The 14687-nt window shown below is 42.9% G+C and overlaps 1 protein-coding gene across 1 annotated transcript in view; it reads left to right on the plus strand.

Moving 5' to 3' along the window:
* The window catches only part of LOC126169612 (Fanconi anemia group I protein-like), a 277334-nt gene that overhangs the window by 149891 nt on the left and 112756 nt on the right, over positions 1 to 14687 (plus strand). The window lies entirely within an intron of this gene.

The following is a 14687-nucleotide window of genomic DNA, read 5'->3' on the forward strand; positions in this document are numbered from 1 at the left end:
ATTTTTATGTATTTATTTATTTCACATTCCCTAGATCTAGATAGTGAGTGAATCGCAAAGGTACGGAATGTGCCAAATTGCACATAGATCAAATGTAACTAACATAAATGCAATAAGAGATACAATATAAATAAGATATAAAATAAAGAACATATATCAAGATAACAGGAAATACACCAGCAAACTGATTTGAGAGCTCTTAACGCGTTGTGCCAATTTTTGTGATGTGTATTACTGAATGAACGTTTTGGCAATATCAATATGTTTATGGCATTTCATTTTTTGCTGTCATAACCATTCTTTAACAGGAATGTGGCAGCTTAATTGTCAATACACAGTTCTTTTTGTTGACTCAAAACCTGATACTTCAAGTTCTTCTCCAAAGCATCATATCCCACTTACAGTGTCTATTATTGCAGATGAGGAACATCTCATTATTGAATTGCAGTTCGCATTAGCTACATTAATAGTTTAGACATGCATTTACGACTACAGCAATATTAGTTTATCTGTACCTAGAGGATAATGTATATTATAGTGAGAAAATATGTTGCAACATCATCATTCGCCAATGCTAAGTTACAGTATTCAGTTTTAGGAAAATATCAGTTTTTAGGTGCAATTACCAGTTTTGTATAACTTATGTATTTTGTAGAACTGTTAATTAAATATTTTCTAATCAATAGTTATTGTCGGCTGTGTTCTTTATGTATAAACAAGTTGAAAATGTTTCAATTTAGTGCCTTGTATTGCAGTTTCTGTGGCAGTAAACATTTGAATCTGTCATAATATTATGGAAAGGATAGATTGCTGTTCACCATAAAAAGGAGACACAGAGTCGCAGATAAGCACAACAAAGAGACCGGTGTGTTTTCTACTTTAAAAGAAGGCCTTGCAGCTGAAAGCTCAAATGTATAGTGCTCTTTTTGTTGTGCCTGCCTGCAACTGAATGTCTCCTCTGTGTGGTGAGTAGCAATCTTATCCTTTTTTGTAATATTGTCGCTATTCCATCTTGGATTTTCCATTGTTTGAATGTATCATAAAATCTTCACCAGTTGACATGTCAGATCAAATAATTTGTTTATACTTGCCTTGTTTACATACACTCCTGAAAATTGAAATAAGAACACCGTGAATTCATTGTCCCAGGAAGGGGAAACTTTATTGACACATTCCTGGGGTCAGATACATCACATGATCACACTGACAGAACCACAGGCATATAGACACAGGCAACAGAGCATGCACAATGTCGGCACTAGTACAGTGTATATCCACCTTTCGCAGCAATGCAGGCTGCTATTCTCCCATGGAGATGATCGTAGAGATGCTGGATGTAGTCCTGTGGAATGGCTTGCCTTGCCATTTCCACCTGGCGCCTCAGTTGGACCAGCGTTCGTGCTGGACGTGCAGACCGCGTGAGACGATGCTTCGTCCAGTCCCAAACATGCTCAATGGGGGACAGATCCGAAGATCTTGCTGGCCAGGGTAGTTGACTTACACTTTCTAGAGCACGTTGGGTGGCACGGGATACATGCGGACGTGCATTGTCCTGTTGGAACAGCAAGTTCCCTTGCCGGTCTAGGAATGGTAGAACGATGGGTTCGATGACGGTTTGGATGTACCGTGCACTATTCAGTGTCCCCCTCGACGATCACCAGTGGTGTACGGCCAGTGTAGGAGATCGCTCCCCACACCATGATGCCGGGTGTTGGCCCTGTGTGCCTCGGTCGTATGCAGTCCTGATTGTGGCGTTCACCTGCACGGCGCCAAACACGCATACGACCATCATTGGCACCAAGGCAGAAGCGACTCTCATCGCTGAAGACGACACGTCTCCATTCGTCCCTCCATTCACGCCTGTCGCGACACCACTGGAGGCGGGCTGCACGATGTTGGGGCGTGAGCGGAAGACGGCCTAACGGTGTGCGGGACCGTAGCCCAGCTTCATGGAGACGGTTGCGAATGGTCCTCGCCGATACCCCAGGAGCAACAGTGTCCCTAATTTGCTGGGAAGTGGCAGTGCGGTCCCCTACGGCACTGCGTAGGATCCTACGGTCTTGGCGTGCATCCGTGCGTCGCTGCGGTCCGGTCCCAGGTCGACGGGCACGTGCACCTTCCGCCGACCACTGGCGACAACATCGATGTACTGTGGAGACCTCACGCCCCACGTGTTGAGCAATTCGGCGGTACGTCCACCCGGCCTCCCGCATGCCCACTATACACCCTCGCTCAAAGTCCGTCAACTGCACATACGGTTCACGTCCACGCTGTCGCGGCATGCTATCAGTGTTAAAGACTGCGATGGAGCTCCGTATGCCACGGCAAACTGGCTGACACTGACGGCGGCGGTGCACAAATGCTGCGCAGCTAGCGCTATACGACGGCCAACACCGCGGTTCCTGGTGTGTCCGCTGTGCCGTGCGTGTGATCATTGCTTGTACAGCCCTCTCGCAGTGTCCGGAGCAAGTATGGTGGGTCTGACACACCGGTGTCAATGTGTTCTTTTTTCCATTTCCAGGAGTGTATTATTTCATAAATAAATTTAATTCCTTTCCATAAAGGAAGTTATCTTCTATAAGTTATTTTCATTTTCTTTCATAATTAATTTTTTTCTCCATGAAATCAACTCTTTGTTAATAAATAAGTTGAAAATGGTTGACTCTTTTGACTGTTGGGGACGTGTTAACTCGTCATTCCTCGCCATTCCCCTGACACGCCTGACATGTATAAGTGCGGCGGTCCTTGAGTCTTTCCTACAGCGCTAAGGACGTGTTGCTGCATACCACGCCACTGCCCTTTCCACCGCTAGGGACGAGTTTAGGCATGCTAAGTCACAGCTACCTGGTCCAGAGATACACTTTTGAAACCAACAGTTTTCAGCAAAATTATGTCCCAAGGCCGTTTTTGTCTACTTCTGGGAATGTTACACTTCAGTAATAACTCTGCGAGTCTATTTAAAATTGCGACGAATGTTGACAAAGTTTGTAAGATGTTTTGTAATTCGTTTCGCCCATAGACGATTTTCAAAGGGCGATCATCTTTTAAGCAATTTATTCCAACCAAGACATTTGTACTGTGTGACTGTCAGAGCGGGTATATTTTGGATTTTATAGTATATACAGGCACAACAACAGAAATTGGGTTCCACAATTTTGGAAAAAATGGCGATGTAGTGGCAACTCTTATGGGTTTGTAGTTGGATCAGGGTTATATTCTATATGTTGATAAGTGGTACTCCAGGCCGGACCTGTTCCTCTGGCTTCTCAACCACGAAAGAGCTGCATGTAGCACTGTTAGTAAGAATAGGCGCAACATGCCAAAACTGCAGAAGAAATTAAAACGAGGAGAAATTGAGTTTAAGTCCACTGACAAGGTCTTTGCTATCAAGTGGTGTGATAAGATTGAGGTGTGCATGTTTGACCACACGTCACAGATGGTTGAAACAGAGAAGACTGACAGAAATACTGGCGAAAAAATAAAGAAACCACACTGAGTTGTAGATTACAAACTCGAGTATGGGTGCAGTTGACCGTTGTAACATGTCACTGAGCTCAGCAGTATCAGTGCATAAGACTGTGAAATGGTACAAGAAATAATTTTTTCACATTCTGGATTTGTGCATTCTAAATGCTCATGCTCTCCACTGGTCAGTAACAGGGTGAAAAATTACACTCGCAGAGTTTCAACTTTCTCTCGTAAGGGAAATTGTAGAAAAATATGGTACAGAACAGAAAAAAGCTGGCAGGTTAAGGTGCTACCATGACGAAAATCCTCTGCAATTCACAGGGAGACATTTTCCAGCTGTTATCGTGAATGAACATTTGCAGAAAAGTACACTAATGGGCAGATGTGTTGTTTGCACGATACAGAAAGTGCGCCGGTAAACTAGATACCAATGCAAAACTTCCAATGTTCCGTTATGTGTTGTACCCTGCTTTGAGACTTAGCATACAAAGAAGCATTACTAATCATTAGGAACTAAATCTGAGAAAATTTATTGACACTTCTGAATGAATTACAAAAAAAAAAAAACAAAAACAAAAAAAAAAACCCAAACATAAATCTGCTCTTAAATTCGTCATTGCCGCTCCAAAGCCCAGATCAAAAGGAAGGATGGGAAATAGATGCAACAGGTGTAAAATTATTCAAACGAAGCACGACTTCTTCATACATAGCAGTTTACTGGCAAATGAACGGACTTGGTGATTGAGATGGCGCAATATCTGCACAGTGGCAAGTGTAATTACGCCGAGTACAAATGTGCCAGTGTAACAAAACCCATATATTAATCTACATACAATACATTTAAATTGTTAACATGTAACATGGACAGTTATATTCTTTTATCCATAGTTGTACAAATATAGATCACAGTCGGTCCACTTGTACAAAACCTGTTTTCCATAACTGATTTAAACGCCTTTGATCAATGAGAAACAACATGCCAAAGTTAAAACTCTGTTCTCAGTGCGATTTTTCTTGCTACTTTGCCTATGTTGTTAGGCAGTATTGGAAATTAAACTCATTGCTCTGGGGAGGGTGAGGTGCTTAAAATTTGTTGTTTGAATTAGACAGGCTTTGAAGCATTAAAAATCAACATCTTTTTGACTAAGTTGTGCATTATTGGAAAACAGTAAGGGAATAAAAATTTTTTATTCCTTATCGTAGTCAATCTAGTGCACTCTAAATTTCATTTTCATCATGCGTTCACTCTACTAGATAGGCGAATTTGAAGTTTTTATTGTTTTCGGGCCTGATTTATGCACCCAACTTTCATGCCAGTTATACAGCTTGGTATGTTTTACAGAATATAGTTTTTTAGCAAAATCAGAATGAATATACCGCATTTTTGGCGTTTTTACAGAATCTTCAATTTTGCACTTAATTTATTCAGTACTGGAAAGTGCTATGGAAATGAAACTTTATATTTAAGAACCTTGTGTTGTTAGGTTACAACACGCCAAGTTTCACATTCGTCTTAGCATTAGTTGAGGAGATGCAAGAAACCAAACATTGAAATTTTTTCGGGTGCCTATTTTTTTTGGCCTACTCACTTACAATTTTCTGGCTCAATACGTTTAGTAAAATTCTTTTCATTTTTACTCTTAAGAGAATGCATAAAGTTGTACAAGATGACCAAATTAGATTTCTTTACAAAAATTATTCTCGAGATATTACAGCTCAAAGTCGCCAAAAATTCATGCTGGCTCTGCACAAGTCGTAATCAGTCAAGAAGTATTCAGCACAGGATGGGTTGGGCAGCGTGGGCTGATCCGGTCCCGCCGGCAGCTCCGATGGACAAGCATGCAATGCAGGTAGCCGGATTATGCCGCATTCCGCGGCACCTCAGCGCGCCAAGCAGATGGTGTGCCTTCAGCAGTCAAAGGGTTAAATTTGATACCTTATATTACAAGATTAACAAAGGCACATACAGAAGACTTTATATGTAGTTTTGTACGTGGGTGATGAAGATACTATGTCATTCATTAGTGGTAACTCAAATGAACTTTTACCAGTGGAGTCTACCAGTTGAGTCTGGAAGTGAAACAAAGTGAGAAAGGGAGCTGCCAGACATAGATGTGCAGTGTACTATGAAAAATGAAGCATGAACGTGGGCAAGAGCGAGCTATATAGACCTTACAGTTTTTAGATGTAAAATGACACCATTATCAACGATTTTTCAGTTTAATTTTTGTTGCAATGTGAGTTGCAAAACGTAGATAAAAATTGTATGAAATTTATATTGTACATTGTGGGTAATACGTGAAAGTATATAATGAATAAATGGTAAAGAAAAAGAAACTTTATGAAGACTGAGCCACGTTAGTTGTATATAACACACAATTTCAGCTGCATTTAACTTTTCTTCAGCTCTTGAAAACCATTGGCAACAAACATGATTTGTAGCAGGGGCCATGATCTGCTGTAACAGTCTCAGCATGCTGCTATGAGTTGCCATGGCACCATGGACCTTTCAATGAAAATATGTCCATGAGTTGTATTTTCTTCTTGTGGCTCAAAGAAGAAATTTCCTGAGAGTTGTTGACAACTCACATGGCAGTCAATGTGTTAAAAGATACGGTATATTTAAATTACGTCCAGCAATTGTCACTAAAAAATTCTCATATTAAAAATATCATCAGAAAATACATTTTACAAATCCCTTGGGTTTTATCTTTTTTCGGACAAAGCTTTTAGTCAAATACCTGTCTATCACAATGTATAACTGTGCAAACTGCCTCAAAATTGTCAGAAATGCCATTTTTTTTCTAGTGGAATGTTGTAATAATGCCTACATGAGGGATGAACCTGGTCACTTTCAGAGATGCAGTGATTTTCACTACTGCTACACAATACTAGAAAAGAGCAGCTTGTCTCGAACCTTCAGACTGATTTTACAGTAGCACAAGAAGTGTTAATAGTTTCACGTACTGCAGTCTACAGGAATAAGGTCAGATCTAGACTGACAGTCTGGATTACAATCAGGCCTTTCAAATCAGCGAATAGACCCAAGAGATGTTGCAAATCTCTTTGCTTCATTCTAGCTGTGTCCAACAACTTCATTACTTTGGAGACTGAGGACAAAAGTATTAAGGTATCCCAGAAATTAAGTAGTAGTCTGACAGTGTTATGTCTGAGTTGTTAGACACTGAACTGGCTTCTAACAATCCAATTAATTAGAACACTCTGAATAAGCACTACTTTATTAATTACAACAAGACTTATTTCTGCTCACAAGTCTCAGCTATAGCTATGAGACTGCACACATTGACTTGCTGTTCAGATCATACTAAATGAGCCACGATTACTGAGTACTGAATTGACAAAAGTTCAGAATGGCCTTACTGTGGCTTAACTGCAGTCACTAGGAAACTCAAGTTCGTAGACACTTGTCGACACAGCTCTGATAATGTTGGTGCACAAGCACAGACCACAGGGAGGGGGGGGGGGGGGGGGGGGGAGAGAAGAAGTCTTTTCACTCCCTGACGATTGACACGTTCTGTGTTATGGTGAGTGGTCAGCACGACGACATAACTCTGACTGGAACCTCCTGGAAGTGGACAGAATCTGACCTCGAATAGAACTGCCCCTGGTGTCTAGCAACACAGCAGAGGCACAGTGGTGGCACTACGGAACCATGGGAGGCACAGCTCTTCCTAGCACCTCATTGGTGCCTCCTAATACCAGTTTGCTGTGCAGTATCTCTGCATTGTTCGATAACTTTCTGCGCTGCTCTCGACACCCGATGACACTACATTTCTCACTCCCTAACATCCGCCCTGTTGTCAGGTATGGAGATAGGACATGATGGAAAGGGGAGAAGGGAGTGCCAATGCAATTGCAGAGGTAGAAGCCGAAATGTCAGTCAGCACCGAGCACCCACCCACAGCCTGGCATGCACACTGTGCATGGCTGGAGATGCCGACTGGGAAACCAACTACAAGGTGTGCATTGGCAATTGTAGGAACAGGGGCAGGTAGGCTGCCGCAGACAATTTATGGGCTTTCCTTGGCATCCGACCGGGTGCGATCCTGTTGCTGGCTGTGTCATGGGCTGCCAGCACAACTGCGACGCTGATGACAGTGCCAGGTCAATGTCTATGGGCATCTCCCATTGTGAGGAAGACCATGCTGCCAGAGGCGACATCTGCAACTGCGACAGTGGCTGCTGCATGCCCTGACTGAGTGATGGTATGTGTACAAAAAGTGGGTGGCAGATCTTCCGAGTGGATTGACTGAAGCTGCTTCTGATGCTGCCTGTGCAACCCCGTTGGAGCATGGATGACGTCAGTCAAACACAATGGCACCTCAGACGCCACACTCCGTTCCCTTCTACGACCCCTGCTAAACACACGGGTTGCTGAGGCCGAAACTGTGACTCTAAGAGTGGCATAAGGTCTCTGCGGCGGATGTAGCAAGTGGAGCAGAGTCCTGCGACATCGAACATGTAGTAGCTCCGCTGGCGACTTTTGATCTTTGGGCAGGGAGTGATACAATGTCAGAAATACTCTCGAGCCTGGTCCCATCTGTGGGTGGCTCACAACTTGTCAGGCTGTGCATTGAAGGTCCTTATGAAGTGAAGTGTTCGGCTGTACCATTTGACTGCTGATGGATGGGCACTGTCAGGACATGCTGAATACCATTGTCTGCACAGAACTGTTAAAACTCCGGAGACATGAACTGCTACCCATTAACAGACACTATCACCTCAGGTGAGCCTTCAGTGCAGAAGATCGACATAATGTCTTATACTATCCTGACTGATGTGGTAGTCTTCATTGGAACAACAAAAGGAAACTTGCTGTTTGCATCGACAACCACTAGTCACTGTATGTTCCAGTATGGCCGAGCAAAATCTATGTGCAGGCATTGCTAAGTTCCATCAGGACATTGCCTCTCGAAGTACCACTGTAGGGGAGTGGATTGATATCCTGCAAACATTGCTCATTGTGGAGTGATGGCCTATATTTGTGCAACCATTCCTGGCCACGTATGATGGCATCTTGCCATTTGCTTGGTGCAGACAATACCCCAATGTTCTTGGTACATCAACTGAAGAACTTCAGACTGGAGGGACTGAGGGTCCATGACTCTTGCATCGCTACATTTGCTGTGCATCAGGAGGGTGCTCATCTGCCGATGAGTAAAGTAGTGAAGAACCACTGATGGTGGGTCTCCTTAAGACTCCACAGCTACCCATGACAAACAAACTCGAGCACCATCTGAAACTCTGGCACAATGTCATCTCCTGTGCCACACAGCAGAAGGTGACTGGAAAATCTTCCAAACATCAGATTTCTTCTGAATCGATGCGATGACAAGGGTCTTTAGAGGAATGTAGGGAGCCTGGACAGGAGGTCGGCGTTGGAGTGTTTGGTGGTGGGCTGATATGACAACTTGTACCGGTAACTGGACAAGAGGATAGCCCACAGTTGTAACTTCTGCAGTGTTTGTGCTGGAGCAGGCCGGGAGGGCCCAAACAGAGCCATAAATGATCTGTGTTCCATAACTAGAAAAAATTGGCAGGCGTACATGTATTGATGGAAGTGTGTGCCCCTTAAATGATAGCCAATACCTCCTTTTCTAGTTCGCTGTAGTTGTTTTGGGACCTTGGTCAATGTCATCGAGACAAACCAAGTTGGCTTGTCATTGGAGCCTTCTCGGTGTAGCAACACTGCACCGATGCCATAAGATGAGGTGTTACTGCAAGAATGACAGGCTTGCTGGGGTTGTAGTGGACCAGATGCTGATCACTTAGTGCAGGGGCGGGCAGGAATTCTGCACGTGTGCGGTGCACATGCACGTGTGCAGTTAACAGGTGTTCTGCGTGCACACAGGGGCAAGCTGGCCACCCGCTTCTCACCCCTCCCCACCATACCGTCTCTCCGCTTCTTCCTCTGTTATGCGTTTTGTTTCCTTGCCTGCTTTATTAAATGAAGGAATAAGGTTAGTAGGTGTGCTTGACAGAAATCATTGTTTAAAAGAGTACCTATTACCTACGATACGTTTTATTTAATTATCACAGGTGCAGTTTACAATACGTTTAATGTCTGGAACAAAATTTCTACATACAGACAAACGCAAACAGTTACGTAAATTTTCATTACTGATGTTTGCTCTTAACCGAGACTTATTAATTTTCATAACAGAAAAAAATCTCTCACAAAAGTATGTCAAGCCCAACATTGACTATCTTCATGGCTTCACGATGGAGACGAGGAAACTCTTGCTGTGGAAAGTCGTGATAAAAATCTATTACACGTCTTGCCAAAAGGAACTTGTCTCTCAGACGAGAATTACACTGTAGATCTATTAATTCCATTTGCAAACTGAGATGAATATCATCTACAGAAACCAGATGCTCTCGAGAACTATTCAAAACCTTGGAATAAGTAAAACATATCCCCAAATCACTTGAGAAATTCCTCTTTTATTGCACTAAGAACGGCAACATACTGAAATTTATTATAATGGCGTTCAATATTAAACTTCCGCTTACCAGCGAGAATACTGTCACATATTATACATTTCCAATTTTCACGTTTTTCCACAGAGAAGAATGATTCTCCTATTCCTTTTTAAAAGATAGCAAATCTCCAATTCTCCGTTTCCTTGATTCACTCTGAATTTTCCGGTTATTGAAATACAACGTTCACTACGTAGTGGACGCTTAGCTTCAACGTGCGCAGCTTAGCCTGGTACTACACTGCCGCAACCTGCAGGCTGTCGGCACTGTCCCGTTCGACGATTGCACGCGAGCAGCACACGTGCAGCGCTGTGTGCTCATGAGCCGCGTGCAACGTTTGCCCGCCCCTGACTTAGTGCATCTTTCAGCCACTGGAAAGCGTTCTTGCATTTGACTGAACACATGAACAGAAGTGCCACAACCTGAGCAGCATTTGGGATAAAATGGATGTAATACATTAGCTTTCCCATTACAGCTTACTAGTCTGATACATTGTTTGGTGCAGGCAAGTCACAGATGGCCACTAAGTAGGAAAGTGATGTATAGATGCCGTGCGCATTAATCACGTGGCCAGGATACTCAATTTCAATGAGACAGAAGGAAAACTTAGATCAGTTGCACATCAATCCCGCTTCGTACGACACTTCAAACAGTGCCTTTAAATTTTGTAAGTGTTTTCCTGCAGTATGACCAGAGACAACTATATCATCTAAATAGTTAGAACAAGAAGGTACTTGTGACATCAGTTGCTCAAAGTACCTTTGGAAAATACCTGGAGTAGAAGTGCTACTGTATGATAACTGCTGAAACTGGAATAATGCCTTGCGTGTGTTGTTCACAAAAATATTCTTGGGCACCTCATCTAAAGGCAGTTGCAAGTAGGTGTCCTTTAGATCAATTTTTTAAAAGAAATGACCCTGACCTAATTTGGCCAATCAGATTTTCAGGGCAGGGCAATAGGAAAGAATGAAAAACAGTTTGTGGTTTGACAGTTGATTTTAATTCTGCACAGAGTCTCAACTTGCCCAACAGTTTAGTAAGGGTCACCAGGGGAGATACCCATTGGCTGGCTGACAATGATTTGATGACATAACTGTCCTGCAACTGCTGCAACTCTGTGGCAGCCCAGTCCCGTAATGGAAAGTGACAGGACGAGAACAAACAAACATGGGCTGCGCATTGTCTTTCAATGTCATGCGGGCCTTGAACCCTTGGGCCTTGACTAAACTACCATCTGGCAGAGCTCTGTACTTGTCACATAATGCATCAATATTGGCCAGAACACTGGATGAATTAATTTGTACTACCCTCGTATGAACTGAATGTGTGACAAGGTCAAAGCTATCCGTGCCAAAAATGTCAGTAGACTCATGACAGCATAGTACATGAAATAACACTGTTTCAGTAGTAACATGGAATGTGGCTGGTAAAATGCACACTCCAAGCACTGGAATAAGTTGTTCATTGTATCCTGACAATGAGTACTGCAGTTGCTGAGGCTGTGGGGTACCTAATCATGCATATATAGGGCACTGCATCGTAACAGTAGCGCCAGTATTTAACTGGAAACTAACTCACTCAAATGAACATAAAATGTACTGGAATGCCGAATTGATAAGTTCAGAGTTTGTATCCTGGTAATCTGATGAAACAGCAACAGAATCAGCGGACCATTGTGCAGCATACCCAACATACAACTCATTAGAATCACTATCTGCCATGGAATGTGAAAGCTGCCTCACACCATCTGTATTTAAACATATTGACTGGATGTGGTGGTGTTTGCCACATGCGAAACTCTTGGCTTTGCGGCACGAGCATTGTGTTCTATCATGTGTTTGAGAGCAACTTAGGCAGGACTTCTGCTATTGCGTGGGCTGCACCATGGCCTGCACATGACCTAGATGTCGGGTGACGTCTAACCTGAATGGGAGGGGTTGGCCCCTGAACTGTCTTACTCGATGACAGATCTAGTAGGTACTTCAAAAATGTGCTCAATTACACTGGTAATGTCCTGTGACTCAGTAATTGACAATACTGTACTGAGGTCAAGGTTTGGATGCTTTAGTAAGGCAGCATGAATACGGGAATCGGATACATTCTGAGTAATCACATCTCTCATCATAATACCACTATTACTTAATCCATAGGAACACTGAAAGTGACATTGTCTAATAAGGCCACAAAGTTCTGTTCCCCACTGTTTGTAGGACTGGCTTGGCTGCTGTTTTAATCCGAAAAACTTATAACTTGCAGCTGCTAGATGCACTTGTGATTTAAAATGATTTGACAGTTTGTCATTTAACTCATCGTAGGGGATTTCATGGATGTTGGCAATCTGGAAACGGTTTTTCTACCAACCAGAATACATCTGAGCCTACAGTGGGGAGAAAATGGTAAATACTCTGGTTACCTGTTATGCTGTAGACGTTGAAAAGCTTCATCAATTGCGTAACTTATCAGCCCAGTCTTCGCGTTGTGCCAGAAACTCTCTGAATTCAAGTTTTTGAATAATTTGTTGTTTCTAATTGAAAAGGTAGAGGTGGCAGTCATCGTGCCACCACAATTTCTCGCAGTGCTTATAATAATTGTTCAATCCTTTGTCCCTGTAGTTGTTTAGCGTGGATTAAAGACACATCTGGAAGAGACATGGTGAACACTCAATACAATGACACACGCAACAGAAAGCAGCACCGCAGCAAAGGCGGGTCAGTTACACAATATGCCACAGGAAGCTAATCGCAAGCTGTGTCCTTGGTGTCACTTTGCTTGTGTCTGACTTTCTGGACACTGAAGCAACTGGTAATAATTAAGTTAATTAGAACACTCAAAATAAGTCACACTTCATTAATTAAAACAAAATTTGACTTTTCTTGACTGGCTTGGCTGTAGCTGTGAGACAGCACATGCAGATTTCCGTTTCAGAACACACTTAACGAGCCACGATTACTCAGTGCCGAATAGAAACAAGTATAGAATGGCTGTACTGTGGCTTCACAACAGTCACTAGAAATCATGTCCATTATAATTATCCGGGCTGTTATGCCGTGGTCGGTTGATGAATTCTGTGGTGATTCCCAACGTTTCGTCTCCGACTGCGGGAGACATCTTCAAGGGGGTCCGTAGCTTGATGGAAGGTCCAACACACACACTGGCTCGCTACTGACAGCGAGCCAGTGTGTGTGTTGGACCTTCCATCAAGCTACGGACCCCCTTGAAGATGTCTCCCGCAGTCGGAGACGAAACGTTGGGAATCACCACAGAATTCATCAACCGACCACGGCATAACAGCCCGGATAATTATAATGGACATGATATTTCCGGCCGTGAAAGTTTACATTTTAGTCACTAGAAAGCTCAAGTTCATAGCAACTTGTTGACATAGTGCTGATAGCATTGGCATGTAGACACAGTTCACAGGAGATGGAAGTCTTTTCATTCTCTGATGGTTGACATGGGCTATGTTATGGTGAGCAGGCAGCACAATGAAATTACTCTGACAGGAGCTTCCTCGAAGTGGAAAGGGTCTGACCGTGAACAGAACTGCTCTCCTGGCCTCTGTGAAGACTATTTCACGACAGAGACGTGGTGGTGACACCTCAGAACTACTGGAGGCTTGGCTTCTTCCTAGCATCTCATTGGTGGCTTGTGCTACCAGTTTGCTGTGCAATATCTCTGCAGTGGTGGAAACTACTTGTTCCACTCTAGGTACTCAATGACACCGTAGACAGTACAGGGCGTAAAGTGCAAGCCAAGTGCAGTAAGAAAAGTTGTATGAAAGGTCAGGAAGATCGTATTGTTGAATAATTGTCATCAGGTGTCGTAACTGCTTCAGAACTGATTGCCAGGTGCATATTTCAGTGGTATCTCATATGATTCCTGCTGTTGGGGAAAAGATCGTGGAAATGAAGATCATGGGGGTGCAGATAATAGTTTCGACCATAATGGTAACTGTACAATTTAAGAGGACATCAGGCATAGTGTTGAGACTGCTCCTCACACTAGTGTCATTCTCTGAGGCATATGATATGTTCTGGATGAAGCATTATGTGGGGTGTGGTAAAACAGAGCTTGCTGCTTATTGAATTGGCCAGCCAAGTCAGTCTCTATTGTTCTCAATGAACTGTACACAGGAACACTGCGCCGCGAACGGCGATGAGAGACACGATGCACAGGCATTGCAGTGGTATGTTAACACATGGAATTTTAGCAGAGTAGTGCATGTCAGAACATCTCATGGAAATCAGTGAAATAGAATGGATTCATCTTGATTGGTACAAGTAAATATCATGCTTCTGTAGAACCCATAAAAAGAAAGGGGGAGTTAAGTCCAAGACCCTTCAAGTTAACAAATATTTTGCTGAACAGATTTTTGAATGCTGTGCCACAATAGTGGATCTGTAAACACACATGCTTGTAGTATTGATATTTGCAGACCACTACCAAGAAGTATCTTAAGCTTCATAAAGCAGCTAAAAACAATTTTAATAAGATTATGCAGATTTAACTGGAAAATTGTTTGTGCAGACTTCAACATTGATTTCCTGTCAGTTAATACTGACCAAAGACACAGATAGTTGATATCCAGCTTTAGATTATGTTCTGTGGTAAAATTCCCTACAAGGATTAAAGGACTTATATCTATTGACAGTTTGTTTTTAGAACAAACTGCCAGAAGTGATTTAGTTGTAAAACCAATATTCAGTGGTTTATCTGAC

This window comes from Schistocerca cancellata, chromosome 1, assembly GCF_023864275.1.
Source record: "Schistocerca cancellata isolate TAMUIC-IGC-003103 chromosome 1, iqSchCanc2.1, whole genome shotgun sequence".
In the NCBI taxonomy this organism is placed as follows: Eukaryota; Metazoa; Arthropoda; class Insecta; order Orthoptera; family Acrididae; genus Schistocerca; species Schistocerca cancellata.